The following is a 16370-nucleotide window of genomic DNA, read 5'->3' on the forward strand; positions in this document are numbered from 1 at the left end:
AAATTTTACTTCCTGAAAAGAAAAATAATAATTTTCTCTATACTTAAAATTAAAAAAATAATAATAAAATGAAGAAAAGTAAAACTAAAACGAATGCAGAGAGAGAGGATCGAACCGGCGACCACTTGTTCACAGGCTGACACTCGGACCACTAGGCAACATACGATCCGTTGGGAGGCCGAATTTAAAGCCACATGTTTATTTATTTATTTTCATTCTAGACTGGTGCAAATCCATGCATGAAAGCCATGTGTATAAGAGAAGGAATGAGTCTGCGCATGCCCAGAGTCTCTGACCGAACAGACACTTTTATTTGTACAATTTCTTTATTTTGGAAGTATTTTTAAATATAATATTGAAATGTTTGTAAACTCTGGTTAAACTTTTATTCTTGAAAAGAAAAATAATAATTTTCTCTATACTTAAAATTAAAAAAAATAATAATAAAATGAAGAAAAGTAAAACTAAAACGAACGCAGAGAGAGAGGATCGAACCTGCGACCACTTGTTCACAGGCTGACACTCGGACCACTAGGCAACATACGATCCATTGGGAGGTCGAATTTAAAGCCACATGTTTATTTATTTATTTTCATTCTATAATGGTGCAAATCCATGCATGAAAGCCATGTGTATAAGAGAAGGAATGAGTCTGCGCATGCCCAGAGTCTCTGACCGAACTGAGACTTTTATTTGTACAATTTCTTTATTTTGGAAGTATTTTTATATATAATATTGAAATCTTTGTTAATTTTGTTCAAAATTTTACTTCCTGAAAAGAAAAATAATAATTTTCTCTATACTTAAAATTAAAAAAAAATAATAATAATATGATGATGAAAAGTGAAAGTAAAACCAATGGTGAGAGCGCGGATCGAACCTACGACCACTTGTTCGCAGGCTGACACTCGGACCACTAGGCAACATACGATCCGCTGAGAGGTCGAATTTAAAGCCACATGTTTATTTATTTATTTTCATTCTATAATGGTGCAAATCCATGCATGAAAGCCATGTGTATAAGAGAAGGAATGAGTCTGCTCATGCCCAGAGTCTCTGACCGAACTGAGGCTTTTGTTTGTACAATTTCTTTATTTTGGAAGTATTTTTAAATATAATATTGAAATGTTTGTTAACTCTGGTTAAACTTTTATTCTTGAAAAGAAAAATAATAATTTTCTCTATACTTAAAATTAAAAAAAATAATAATAAAATGAAGAAAAGTAAAACTAAAACGAACGCAGAGAGAGAGGATCGAACCTGCGACCACTTGTTCACAGGCTGACACTCGGACCACTAGGCAACATACGATCCATTGGGAGGTCGAATTTAAAGCCACATGTTTATTTATTTATTTTCATTCTATAATGGTGCAAATCCATGCATGAAAGCCATGTGTATAAGAGAAGGAATGAGTCTGCGCATGCCCAGAGTCTCTGACCGAACTGAGATTTTTATTTGTACAATTTCTTTATTTTGGAAGTATTTTTATATATAATATTGAAATCTTTGTTAATTTTGTTCAAAATTTTACTTCCTGAAAAGAAAAATAATAATTTTCTCTATACTTAAAATTAAAAAAAATAATAATAAAATGAAGAAAAGTAAAACTAAAACGAATGCAGAGAGAGAGGATCGAACCTGCGACCACTTGTTCACAGGCTGACACTCGGACCACTAGGCAACATACGATCCGTTGGGAGGTCGAATTTAAAGCCACATGTTTATTTATTTATTTTCATTCTAGAATGGTGCAAATCCATGCATGAAAGCCATGTGTATAAGAGAAGGAATGAGTCTGCGCATGCCCAGAGTCTCTGACCGAACAGAGACTTTTATTTGTACAATTTCTTTATTTTGGAAGTATTTTTAAATATAATATTGAAATGTTTGTAAACTCTGGTTAAACTTTTATTCTTGAAAAGAAAAATAATAATTTTCTCTATACTTAAAATTAAAAAAAATAATAATAAAATGAAGAAAAGTTAAACTAAAACGAATGCAGAGAGAGAGGATCGAACCTGCGACCACTTGTTCACAGGCTGACACTCGGACCACTAGGCAACATACGATCCGTTGGTAGGTCGAATTTAAAGTCACATGTTTATTTATTTATTTTCATTCTATAATGATGCAAATCCATGCATGAAAGCCATGTGTATATGAGAAGGAATGAGTCTGCGCATGCCCAGAGTCTCGGACCGAACTGAGACTTTTATTTGTACAATTTCTTTATTTTAGAAGTATTTTTATATATAATATTGAAATCTTTGTTAATTCTGTTCAAAATTTTACTTCCTGAAAAGAAAAATAATAATTTTCTCTATACTTAAAATTAAAAATAATAATAATAAAATGAAGAAAAGTAAAACTAAAACAAATGCAGAGAGAGAGGATCGAACCTGCGACCACTTGTTCACAGGCTGACACTCGGACCACTAGGCAACATACGATATGCTGAGAGGTCGAATTTAAAGCCACATGTTTATTTATTTATTTTCATTCTATAATGGTGCAAATCCATGCATGAAAGCCATGTGTATAAGAGAAGGAATGAGTCTGCTCATGCCCAGAGTCTCTGACCGAACTGAGACTTTTGTTTGTACAATTTCTTTATTTTGGAAGTATTTTTAAATATAATATTGAAATGTTTGTTAACTCTGGTTAAACTTTTATTCTTGAAAAGAAAAATAATAATTTTCTCTATACTTAAAATTAAAAAAAATAATAATAAAATGAAGAAAAGTAAAACGAACGCAGAGAGAGAGGATCGAACCTGCGACCACTTGTTCACAGGCTGACACTCGGACCACTAGGCAACATACGATCCGTTGGGAGGTCGAATTTAAAGCCACATGTTTATTTATTTATTTTCATTCTATAATGGTGCAAATCCATGCATGAAAGCCATGTGTATAAGAGAAGGAATGAGTCTGCGCATGCCCAGAGTCTCGGACCGAACTGAGACTTTTATTTGAACAATTTCTTTATTTTGGAAGTATTTTTATATATAATATTGAAATCTTTGTTAATTCTGTTCAAAATTTTACTTCCTGAAAAGAAAAATAATAATTTTCTCTATACTTAAAATTAAAAAAAATAATAATAAAATGAAGAAAAGTAAAACTAAAACGAATGCAGAGAGAGAGGATCGAACCTGCGACCACTTGTTCACAGGCTGACACTCGGACCACTAGGCAACATACGATCCGTTGGGAGGTCGAATTTAAAGCCACATGTTTATTTATTTATTTTCATTCTATAATGGTGCAAATCCATGCATGAAAGCCATGTGTATAAGAGAAGGAATGAGTCTGCGCATGCCCAGAGTCTCTGACCGAACAGAGACTTTTATTTGTACAATTTCTTTATTTTGGAAGTATTTTTAAATATAATATTGAAATGTTTGTAAACTCTGGTTAAACTTTTATTCTTGAAAAGAAAAATAATAATTTTCTCTATACTTAAAATTAAAAAAAATAACAATAAAATGAAGAAAAGTTAAACTAAAACGAATGCAGAGAGAGAGGATCGAACCTGCGACCACTTGTTCACAGGCTGACACTCGGACCACTAGGATCCGTTGGGAGGTCGAATTTAAAGCCACATGTTTATTTATTTATTTTCATTCTATAATGGTGCAAATCCATGCATGAAAGCCATGTGTATAAGAGAAGGAATGAGTCTGCGCATGGCCAGAGTCTCTGACCGAACTGAGACTTTTTTTTGTACAATTTCTTTATTTTTTAAGTATTTTTAAATATAATATTGAAATCTTTGTTAATTTTGTTCAAAATTTTACTTCCTGAAAAGAAAAATAATAATTTTCTCTATACTTAAAATTAAAAAAAAATAATAACATGATGATGAAAAGTGAAAGTAAAACGAATGGTGAGAGCGCGGATCGAACTTACGACCACCTGTTCGCAGGCTGACACTCGGACCACTAGGCAACATACGATCCGCTGGGAGGTCGAATTTAAAGCCACATGTTTATTTATTTATTTTCATTCTATAATGGTGCAAATCCATGCATGAAAGCCATGTGTATAAGAGAAGGAATGAGTCTGCGCATGCCCAGAGTCTCTGACCGAACTGAGACTTTTATTTGTACAATTTCTTTATTTTGGAAGTATTTTTATATATAATATTGAAATCTTCGTTAATTCTGTTCAAAATTTTACTTCCTGAAAAGAAAAATAATAATTTTCTCTATACTTAAAATTAAAAAAATAATAATAAAATGAAGAAAAGTAAAACTAAAACGAATGCAGAGAGAGAGGATCGAACCGGCGACCACTTGTTCACAGGCTGACACTCGGACCACTAGGCAACATACGATCCGTTGGGAGGCCGAATTTAAAGCCACATGTTTATTTATTTATTTTCATTCTAGAATGGTGCAAATCCATGCATGAAAGCCATGTGTATAAGAGAAGGAATGAGTCTGCGCATGCCCAGAGTCTCTGACCGAACAGACACTTTTATTTGTACAATTTCTTTATTTTGGAAGTATTTTTAAATATAATATTGAAATGTTTGTAAACTCTGGTTAAACTTTTATTCTTGAAAAGAAAAATAATAATTTTCTCTATACTTAAAATTAAAAAAAATAATAATAAAATGAAGAAAAGTAAAACTAAAACGAACGCAGAGAGAGAGGATCGAACCTGCGACCACTTGTTCACAGGCTGACACTCGGACCACTAGGCAACATACGATCCATTGGGAGGTCGAATTTAAAGCCACATGTTTATTTATTTATTTTCATTCTATAATGGTGCAAATCCATGCATGAAAGCCATGTGTATAAGAGAAGGAATGAGTCTGCGCATGCCCAGAGTCTCTGACCGAACTGAGACTTTTATTTGTACAATTTCTTTATTTTGGAAGTATTTTTATATATAATATTGAAATCTTTGTTAATTTTGTTCAAAATTTTACTTCCTGAAAAGAAAAATAATAATTTTCTCTATACTTAAAATTAAAAAAAAATAATAATAATATGATGATGAAAAGTGAAAGTAAAACCAATGGTGAGAGCGCGGATCGAACCTACGACCACTTGTTCGCAGGCTGACACTCGGACCACTAGGCAACATACGATCCGCTGAGAGGTCGAATTTAAAGCCACATGTTTATTTATTTATTTTCATTCTATAATGGTGCAAATCCATGCATGAAAGCCATGTGTATAAGAGAAGGAATGAGTCTGCTCATGCCCAGAGTCTCTGACCGAACTGAGGCTTTTGTTTGTACAATTTCTTTATTTTGGAAGTATTTTTAAATATAATATTGAAATGTTTGTTAACTCTGGTTAAACTTTTATTCTTGAAAAGAAAAATAATAATTTTCTCTATACTTAAAATTAAAAAAAATAATAATAAAATGAAGAAAAGTAAAACTAAAACGAACGCAGAGAGAGAGGATCGAACCTGCGACCACTTGTTCACAGGCTGACACTCGGACCACTAGGCAACATACGATCCATTGGGAGGTCGAATTTAAAGCCACATGTTTATTTATTTATTTTCATTCTATAATGGTGCAAATCCATGCATGAAAGCCATGTGTATAAGAGAAGGAATGAGTCTGCGCATGCCCAGAGTCTCTGACCGAACTGAGATTTTTATTTGTACAATTTCTTTATTTTGGAAGTATTTTTATATATAATATTGAAATCTTTGTTAATTTTGTTCAAAATTTTACTTCCTGAAAAGAAAAATAATAATTTTCTCTATACTTAAAATTAAAAAAAAAATAATAACATGATGATGAAAAGTGAAAGTAAAACGAATGGTGAGAGCGCGGATCGAACTTACGACCACCTGTTCGCAGGCTGACACTCGGACCACTAGGCAACATACGATCCGCTGGGAGGTCGAATTTAAAGCCACATGTTTATTTATTTATTTTCATTCTATAATGGTGCAAATCCATGCATGAAAGCCATGTGTATAAGAGAAGGAATGAGTCTGCGCATGCCCAGAGTCTCTGACCGAACTGAGACTTTTATTTGTACAATTTCTTTATTTTGGAAGTATTTTTATATATAATATTGAAATCTTCGTTAATTCTGTTCAAAATTTTACTTCCTGAAAAGAAAAATAATAATTTTCTCTATACTTAAAATTAAAAAAAATAATAATAAAATGAAGAAAAGTAAAACTAAAACGAATGCAGAGAGAGAGGATCGAACCTGCGACCACTTGTTCACAGGCTGACACTCGGACCACTAGGCAACATACGATCCGTTGGGAGGCCGAATTTAAAGCCACATGTTTATTTATTTATTTTCATTCTATAATGGTGCAAATCCATGCATGAAAGCCATGTGTATAAGAGAAGGAATGAGTCTGCGCATGCCCAGAGTCTCTGACCGAACAGACACTTTTATTTGTACAATTTCTTTATTTTGGAAGTATTTTTAAATATAATATTGAAATGTTTGTAAACTCTGGTTAAACTTTTATTCTTGAAAAGAAAAATAATAATTTTCTCTATACTTAAAATTAAAAAAAATAATAATAAAATGAAGAAAAGTTAAACTAAAACGAATGCAGAGAGAGAGGATCGAACCTGCGACCACTTGTTCACAGGCTGACACTCGGACCACTAGGCAACATACGATCCGTTGGTAGGTCGAATTTAAATCCACATGTTTATTTATTTATTTTCATTCTATAATGGTGCAAATCCATGCATGAAAGCCATGTGTATAAGAGAAGGAATGAGTCTGCGCATGCCCAGAGTCTCTGACCGAACTGAGATTTTTATTTGTACAATTTCTTTATTTTGGAAGTATTTTTATATATAATATTGAAATCTTTGTTAATTCTGTTCAAAATTTTACTTCCTGAAAAGAAAAATAATAATTTTCTCTATACTTAAAATTAAAAAAAAATAATAATAATATGATGATGAAAAGTGAAAGTAAAACCAATGGTGAGAGCGCGGATCGAACCTACGACCACCTGTTCGCAGGCTGACACTCGTACCACTAGGCAACATACGATCCGCTGGGAGGTCGAATTTAAAGCCACATGTTTATTTATTTATTTTCATTCTATAATGGTGCAAATCCATGAATGAAAGCCATGTGTATAAGAGAAGGAATGAGTCTGCTCATGCCCAGAGTCTCTGACCGAACTGAGACTTTTGTTTGTACAATTTCTTTATTTTGGAAGTATTTTTAAATATAATATTGAAATGTTTGTTAACTCTGGTTAAACTTTTATTCTTGAAAAGAAAAATAATAATTTTCTCTGTACTTAAAATTAAAAAAAATAGTAATAAAATGAAGAAAAGTAAAACTAAAACGAACGTAGAGAGACAGGATCGAACCTGCGACCACTTGTTCACAGGCTGACACTCGGACCACTAGGCAACATACGATCCGCTGGGAGGTCGAATTTAAAGCCACATGTTTATTTATTTTCATTCTATAATGGTGCAAATCCATGCATGAAAGCCATGTGTATAAGAGAAGGAATGAGTCTGCTCATGCCCAGAGTCTCTGACCGAACTGAGACTTTTATTTGTACAATTTCTTTATTTTGGAAGTATTTTTATATATAATATTGAAATCTTTGTTAATTCTGTTCAAAATTTTACTTCCTGAAAAGAAAAATAATAATTTTCTCTATACTTAAAATTAAAAAAAATAATAATAAAATGAAGAAAAGTAAAACTAAATCGAATGCAGAGAGAGAGGATCGAACCTGCGACCACTTGTTCACAGGCTGACACTCGGACCACTAGGCAACATACGATCCGTTGGGAGGTCGAATTTAAAGCCACATGTTTATTTATTTATTTTCATTCTATAATGGTGCAAATCCATGCATGAAAGCCATGTGTATAAGAGAAGGAATGAGTCTGCGCATGCCCAGAGTCTCTGACCGAACAGAGACTTTTATTTGTACAATTTCTTTATTTTGGAAGTATTTTTAAATATAATATTGAAATGTTTGTAAACTCTGGTTAAACTTTTATTCTTGAAAAGAAAAATAATAATTTTCTCTATACTTAAAATTAAAAAAAATAATAATAAAATGAAGAAAAGTTAAACTAAAACGAATGCAGAGAGAGAGGATCGAACCTGCGACCACTTGTTCACAGGCTGACACTCGGACCACTAGGCAACATACGATCCGTTGGTAGGTCGAATTTAAAGCCACATGTTTATTTATTTATTTTCATTCTATAATGATGCAAATCCATGCATGAAAGCCATGTGTATAAGAGAAGGAATGAGTCTGCGCATGCCCAGAGTCTCTGACAGAACAGAGACTTTTATTTGTACAATTTCTTTATTTTGGAAGTATTTTTAAATATAATATTGAAATGTTTGTAAACTCTGGTTAAACTTTTATTCTTGAAAAGAAAAATAATAATTTTCTCTATACTTAAAATTAAAAAAAATAATAATAAAATGAAGAAAAGTTAAACTAAAACGAATGCAGAGAGAGGGGATCGAACCTGCGACCACTTGTTCACAGGCTGACACTCGGACCACTAGGCAACATACGATCCGTTGGTAGGTCGAATTTAAAGCCACATGTTTATTTATTTATTTTCATTCTATAATGATGCAAATCCATGCATGAAAGCCATGTGTATAAGAGAAGGAATGAGTCTGCGCATTCCCAGAGTCTCTGACCGAACTGAGACTTTTATTTGTACAATTTCTTTATTTTGGAAGTATTTTTATATATAATATTGAAATCTTTGTTAATTCTGTTCAAAATTTTACTTCCTGAAAAGAAAAATAATAATTTTCTCTATACTTAAAATTAAAAAAAATAATAATAAAATGAAGAAAAGTAAAACTAAAACGAATGCAGAGAGAGAGGATCGAACCTGCGACCACTTGTTCACAGGCTGACACTCGGACCACTAGGCAACATACGATCCGTTGGGAGGTCGAATTTAAAGCCACATGTTTATTTATTTATTTTCATTCTAGAATGGTGCAAATCCATGCATGAAAGCCATGTGTATAAGAGAAGGAATGAGTCTGCGCATGCCCAGAGTCTCTGACCGAACAGAGACTTTTATTTGTACAATTTCTTTATTTTGGAAGTATTTTTAAATATAATATTGAAATGTTTGTAAACTCTGGTTAAACTTTTATTCTTGAAAAGAAAAATAATAATTTTCTCTATACTTAAAATTAAAAAAAATAATAATAAAATGAAGAAAAGTTAAACTAAAACGAATGCAGAGAGAGAGGATCGAACCTGCGACCACTTGTTCACAGGCTGACACTCGGACCACTAGGCAACATACGATCCGTTGGTAGGTCGAATTTAAAGTCACATGTTTATTTATTTATTTTCATTCTATAATGATGCAAATCCATGCATGAAAGCCATGTGTATATGAGAAGGAATGAGTCTGCGCATGCCCAGAGTCTCTGACCGAACTGAGACTTTTATTTGTACAATTTCTTTATTTTAGAAGTATTTTTATATATAATATTGAAATCTTTGTTAATTCTGTTCAAAATTTTACTTCCTGAAAAGAAAAATAATAATTTTCTCTATACTTAAAATTAAAAATAATAATAATAAAATGAAGAAAAGTAAAACTAAAACAAATGCAGAGAGAGAGGATCGAACCTGCGACCACTTGTTCACAGGCTGACACTCGGACCACTAGGCAACATACGATATGCTGAGAGGTCGAATTTAAAGCCACATGTTTATTTATTTATTTTCATTCTATAATGGTGCAAATCCATGCATGAAAGCCATGTGTATAAGAGAAGGAATGAGTCTGCTCATGCCCAGAGTCTCTGACCGAACTGAGACTTTTGTTTGTACAATTTCTTTATTTTGGAAGTATTTTTAAATATAATATTGAAATGTTTGTTAACTCTGGTTAAACTTTTATTCTTGAAAAGAAAAATAATAATTTTCTCTATACTTAAAATTAAAAAAAATAATAATAAAATGAAGAAAAGTAAAACGAACGCAGAGAGAGAGGATCGAACCTGCGACCACTTGTTCACAGGCTGACACTCGGACCACTAGGCAACATACGATCCGTTGGGAGGTCGAATTTAAAGCCACATGTTTATTTATTTATTTTCATTCTATAATGGTGCAAATCCATGCATGAAAGCCATGTGTATAAGAGAAGGAATGAGTCTGCGCATGCCCAGAGTCTCTGACCGAACTGAGACTTTTATTTCAACAATTTCTTTATTTTGGAAGTATTTTTATATATAATATTGAAATCTTTGTTAATTCTGTTCAAAATTTTACTTCCTGAAAAGAAAAATAATAATTTTCTCTATACTTAAAATTAAAAAAAATAATAATAAAATGAAGAAAAGTAAAACTAAAACGAATGCAGAGAGAGAGGATCGAACCTGCGACCACTTGTTCAAAGGCTGACACTCGGACCACTAGGCAACATACGATCCGTTGGGAGGTCGAATTTAAAGCCACATGTTTATTTATTTATTTTCATTCTATAATGGTGCAAATCCATGCATGAAAGCCATGTGTATAAGAGAAGGAATGAGTCTGCGCATGCCCAGAGTCTCTGACCGAACAGAGACTTTTATTTGTACAATTTCTTTATTTTGGAAGTATTTTTAAATATAATATTGAAATGTTTGTAAACTCTGGTTAAACTTTTATTCTTGAAAAGAAAAATAATAATTTTCTCTATACTTAAAATTAAAAAAAATAACAATAAAATGAAGAAAAGCTAAACTAAAACGAATGCAGAGAGAGAGGATCGAACCTGCGACCACTTGTTCACAGGCTGACACTCGGACCACTAGGATCCGTTGGGAGGTCGAATTTAAAGCCACATGTTTATTTATTTATTTTCATTCTATAATGGTGCAAATCCATGCATGAAAGCCATGTGTATAAGAGAAGGAATGAGTCTGCGCATGGCCAGAGTCTCTGACCGAACTGAGACTTTTTTTTGTACAATTTCTTTATTTTTTAAGTATTTTTAAATATAATATTGAAATCTTTGTTAATTTTGTTCAAAATTTTACTTCCTGAAAAGAAAAATAATAATTTTCTCTATACTTAAAATTAAAAAAAAATCATAATAATATGATGATGAAAAGTGAAGGTAAAACCAATGGTGAGAGCGCGGATCGAACCTACGACCACCTGTTCGCAGGCTGACACTCGGACCACTAGGCAACATACGATCCGCTGGGAGGTCGAATTTAAAGCCACATGGTTATTTATTTATTTTAATTCATAATGGTGCAAATCCATGCATGAAAGCCATGTGTATAAGAGAAGGAATGAGTCTGCTCATGCCCAGAGTCTCTGACCGAACTGAGACTTTTGTTTGTACAATTTCTTTATTTTGGAAGTATTTTTAAATATAATATTGAAATGTTTGTTAACTCTGGTTAAACTTTTATTCTTGAAAAGAAAAATAATAATTTTCTCTATACTTAAAATTAAAAAAAATAATAATAAAATGAAGAAAAGTAAAACGAACGCAGAGAGAGAGGATCGAACCTGCGACCACTTGTTCACAGGCTGACACTCGGACCACTAGGCAACATACGATCCGTTGGGAGGTCGAATTTAAAGCCACATGTTTATTTATTTATTTTCATTCTATAATGGTGCAAATCCATGCATGAAAGCCATGTGTATAAGAGAAGGAATGAGTCTGCGCATGCCCAGAGTCTCTGACCGAACTGAGACTTTTATTTGTACAATTTCTTTATTTTGGAAGTATTTTTATATATAATATTGAAATGTTTGTAAACTCTGGTTAAACTTTTATTCTTGAAAAGAAAAATAATAATTTTCTCTATACTTAAAATTAAAAAAAATAATAATAAAATGAAGAAAAGTTAAACTAAAACGAATGCAGAGAGAGAGGATCGAACCTGCGACCACTTGTTCACAGGCTGACACTCGGACCACTAGGCAACATACGATCCGTTGGTAGGTCGAATTTAAAGCCACATGTTTATTTATTTATTTTCATTCTATAATGATGCAAATCCATGCATGAAATCCATGTGTATAAGAGAAGGAATGAGTCTGCGCATGCCCAGAGTCTCTGACCGAACTGAGACTTTTGTTTGTACAATTTCTTTATTTTGGAAGAATTTTTAAATATAATATTGAAATCCTTGTTAATTCTGTTCAAAATTTTACTTCCTGAATAGAAAAATAATAATTTTCTCTATACTTAAAATTTAAAAAAAATAATAATAAAATGAAGAAAAGTAAAACTAAAACGAATGCAGAGAGAGAGGATCGAACCTGCGACCACTTGTTCACAGGCTGACACTCGGATCACTAGGCAACATACGATCCGTTGGGAGGTCGAATTTAAAGCCACATGTTTATTTATTTATTTTCATTCTATAATGGTGCAAATCCATGCATGAAAGCCATGTGTATAAGAGAAGGAATGAGTCTGCGCATGCCCAGAGTCTATGACCGAACAGAGACTTTTATTTGTACAATTTCTTTATTTTGGAAGTATTTTTAAATATAATATTGAAATGTTTGTAAACTCTGGTTAAACTTTTATTCTTGAAAAGAAAAATAATAATTTTCTCTATACTTAAAATTAAAAAAAATAATAATAAAATGAAGAAAAGTAAAACTAAAACGAATGCAGAGAGAGAGGATCGAACCTGCGACCACTTGTTCACAGGCTGACACTCGGACCACTAGGATCCGTTGGGAGGTCGAATTTAAAGCCACATGTTTATTTATTTATTTTCATTCTATAATGGTGCAAATCCATGCATGAAAGCCATGTGTATAAGAGAAGGAATGAGTCTGCGCATGGCCAGAGTCTCTGACCGAACTGAGACTTTTTTTTGTACAATTTCTTTATTTTTTAAGTATTTTTAAATATAATATTGAAATCTTTGTTAATTTTGTTCAAAATTTTACTTCCTGAAAAGAAAAATAATAATTTTCTCTATACTTAAAATTTAAAAAAAATCATAATAATATGATGATGAAAAGTGAAAGTAAAACCAATGGTGAGAGCGCGGATCGAACCTACGACCACCTGTTCGCAGGCTGACACTCGGACCACTAGGCAACATACGATCCGCTGGGAGGTCGAATTTAAAGCCACATGGTTATTTATTTATTTTAATTCATAATGGTGCAAATCCATGCATGAAAGCCATGTGTATAAGAGAAGGAATGAGTCTGCTCATGCCCAGAGTCTCTGACCGAACTGAGACTTTTGTTTGTACAATTTCTTTATTTTGGAAGTATTTTTAAATATAATATTGAAATGTTTGTTAACTCTGGTTAAACTTTTATTCTTGAAAAGAAAAATAATAATTTTCTCTATACTTAAAATTAAAAAAAATAATAATAAAATGAAGAAAAGTAAAACGAACGCAGAGAGAGAGGATCGAACCTGCGACCACTTGTTCACAGGCTGACACTCGGACCACTAGGCAACATACGATCCGTTGGGAGGTCGAATTTAAATCCACATGTTTATTTATTTATTTTCATTCTATAATGGTGCAAATCCATGCATGAAAGCCATGTGTATAAGAGAAGGAATGAGTCTGCGCATGCCCAGAGTCTCTGACCGAACTGAGACTTTTATTTGTACAATTTCTTTATTTTGGAAGTATTTTTATATATAATATTGAAATCTTTGTTAATTCTGTTCAAAATTTTACTTCCTGAATAGAAAAATAATAATTTTCTCTATACTTAAAATTTAAAAAAAATAATAATAAAATGAAGAAAAGTAAAACTAAAACGAATGCAGAGAGAGAGGATCGAACCTGCGACCACTTGTTCACAGGCTGACACTCGGATCACTAGGCAACATACGATCCGTTGGGAGGTCGAATTTAAAGCCACATGTTTATTTATTTATTTTCTTTCTATAATGGTGCAAATCCATGCATGAAAGCCATGTGTATAAGAGAAGGAATGAGTCTGCGCATGCCCAGAGTCTATGACCGAACAGAGACTTTTATTTGTACAATTTCTTTATTTTGGAAGTATTTTTAAATATAATATTGAAATGTTTGTAAACTCTGGTTAAACTTTTATTCTTGAAAAGAAAAATAATAATTTTCTCTATACTTAAAATTAAAAAAAATAATAATAAAATGAAGAAAAGTTAAACTAAAACGAATGCAGAGAGAGAGGATCGAACCTGCGACCACTTGTTCACAGGCTGACACTCGGACCACTAGGCAACATACGATCCGTTGGTAGGTCGAATTTAAAGCCACATGTTTATTTATTTATTTTCATTCTATAATGATGCAAATCCATGCATGAAATCCATGTGTATAAGAGAAGGAATGAGTCTGCGCATGCCCAGAGTCTCTGACCGAACTGAGACTTTTATTTGTACAATTTCTTTATTTTGGAAGTATTTTTATATATAATATTGAAATCTTTGTTAATTCTGTTCAAAATTTTACTTCCTGAAAAGAAAAATAATAATTTTCTCTATACTTAAAATTAAAAAAAAATAATAATAAAATGAAGAAAAGTAAAACTAAAACGAATGCAGAGAGAGAGGATCGAACCTGCGACCACTTGTTCACAGCCTGACACTCGGACCACTAGGCCACATACGATCCGTTGGGAGGTCGAATTTAAAGCCACATGTTTATTTATTTATTTTCATTCTATAATGGTGCAAATCCATGCATGAAAGCCATGTGTATAAGAGAAAGAATGAGTCTGCGCATGCCCAGAGTCTCTGACCGAACTGAGATTTTTATTTGTACAATTTCTTTATTTTGGAAGTATTTTTATATATAATATTGTAATCTTTGTTAATTTTGTTCAAAATTTTACTTCCTGAAAAGAAAAATAATAATTTTCTCTATACTTAAAATTAAAAAATAATAATAATAATATGATGATGAAAAGTGAAAGTAAAACGAATGGTGAGAGCGCGGATCGAACCTACGACCACCTGTTCGCAGGCTGACACGCGGACCACTGGGCAACATACGATCCGCTGGGAGGTCGAATTTAAAGCCACATGTTTATTTATTTATTTTCATTCTATAATGGTGCAAATCCATGCATGAAAGCCATGTGTATAAGAGAAGGAATGAGTCTGCGCATGCCCAGAGTCTCTGACCGAACTGAGACTTTTATTTGTACAATTTCTTTATTTTGGAAGTATTTTTATATATAATATTGAAATCTTTGTTAATTCTGTTCAAAATTTTACTTCCTGAATAGAAAAATAATAATTTTCTCTATACTTAAAATTAAAAAAAATAATAATAAAATGAAGAAAAGTAAAACTAAAACGAATGCAGAGAGAGAGGATCGAACCTGCGACCACTTGTTCACAGGCTGACACTCGGACCACTAGGCAACATACGATCCGTTGGGAGGTCGAATTTAAAGCCACATGTTTATTTATTTATTTTCATTCTATAATGGTGCAAATCCATGCTTGAAAGCCATGTGTATAAGAGAAGGAATGAGTCTGCGCATGCCCAGAGTCTCTGACCGAACAGAGACTTTTATTTGTACAATTTCTTTATTTTGGAAGTATTTTTAAATATAATATTGAAATGTTTGTAAACTCTGGTTAAACTTTTATTCTTGAAAAGAAAAATAATAATTTTCTCTATACTTAAAATTAAAAAAAATAATAATAAAATGAAGAAAAGTAAAACTAAAACGAATGCAGAGAGAAAGGATCGAACCTGCGACCACTTGTTCATAGGCTGACACTCGGACCACTAGGCAACATACGATCCGTTGGGAGGTCGAATTTAAAGCCACATGTTTATTTATTTATTTTCATTCTATAATGGTGCAAATCCATGCATGAAAGCCATGTGTATAAGAGAAGGAATGAGTCTGCGCATGCCCAGAGTCTCTGACCGAACTGAGACTTTTATTTGTACAATTTCTTTATTTTGGAAGTATTTTTATATATAATATTGAAAACTTCGTTAATTCTGTTCAAAATTTTACTTCCTGAAAAGAAAAATAATAATTTTCTATATACTTAAAATTAAAAAAAATAATAATAAAATGAAGAAAAGTAAAACTAAAACGAATGCAGAGAGAGAGGATCGAACCTGCGACCACTTGTTCACAGGTTGACACTCGGACCACTAGGCAACATACGATCCGTTGGGAGGTCGAATTTAAAGCCACATGTTTATTTGTTTATTTTCATTCTATAATGGTGCAAATCCATGCATGAAAGCCATGTGTATAAGAGAAGGAATGAGTCTGCGCATGCCCAGAGTCTCTGACCGAACTGAGATTTTTATTTGTACAATTTCTTTATTTTGGAAGTATTTTTATATATAATATTGTAATCTTTGTTAATTTTGTTCAAAATTTTACTTCCTGAAAAGAAAAATAATAATTTTC

The sequence above is a fragment of the Argiope bruennichi genome, chromosome 11, assembly GCF_947563725.1.
Source record: "Argiope bruennichi chromosome 11, qqArgBrue1.1, whole genome shotgun sequence".
In the NCBI taxonomy this organism is placed as follows: Eukaryota; Metazoa; Arthropoda; class Arachnida; order Araneae; family Araneidae; genus Argiope; species Argiope bruennichi.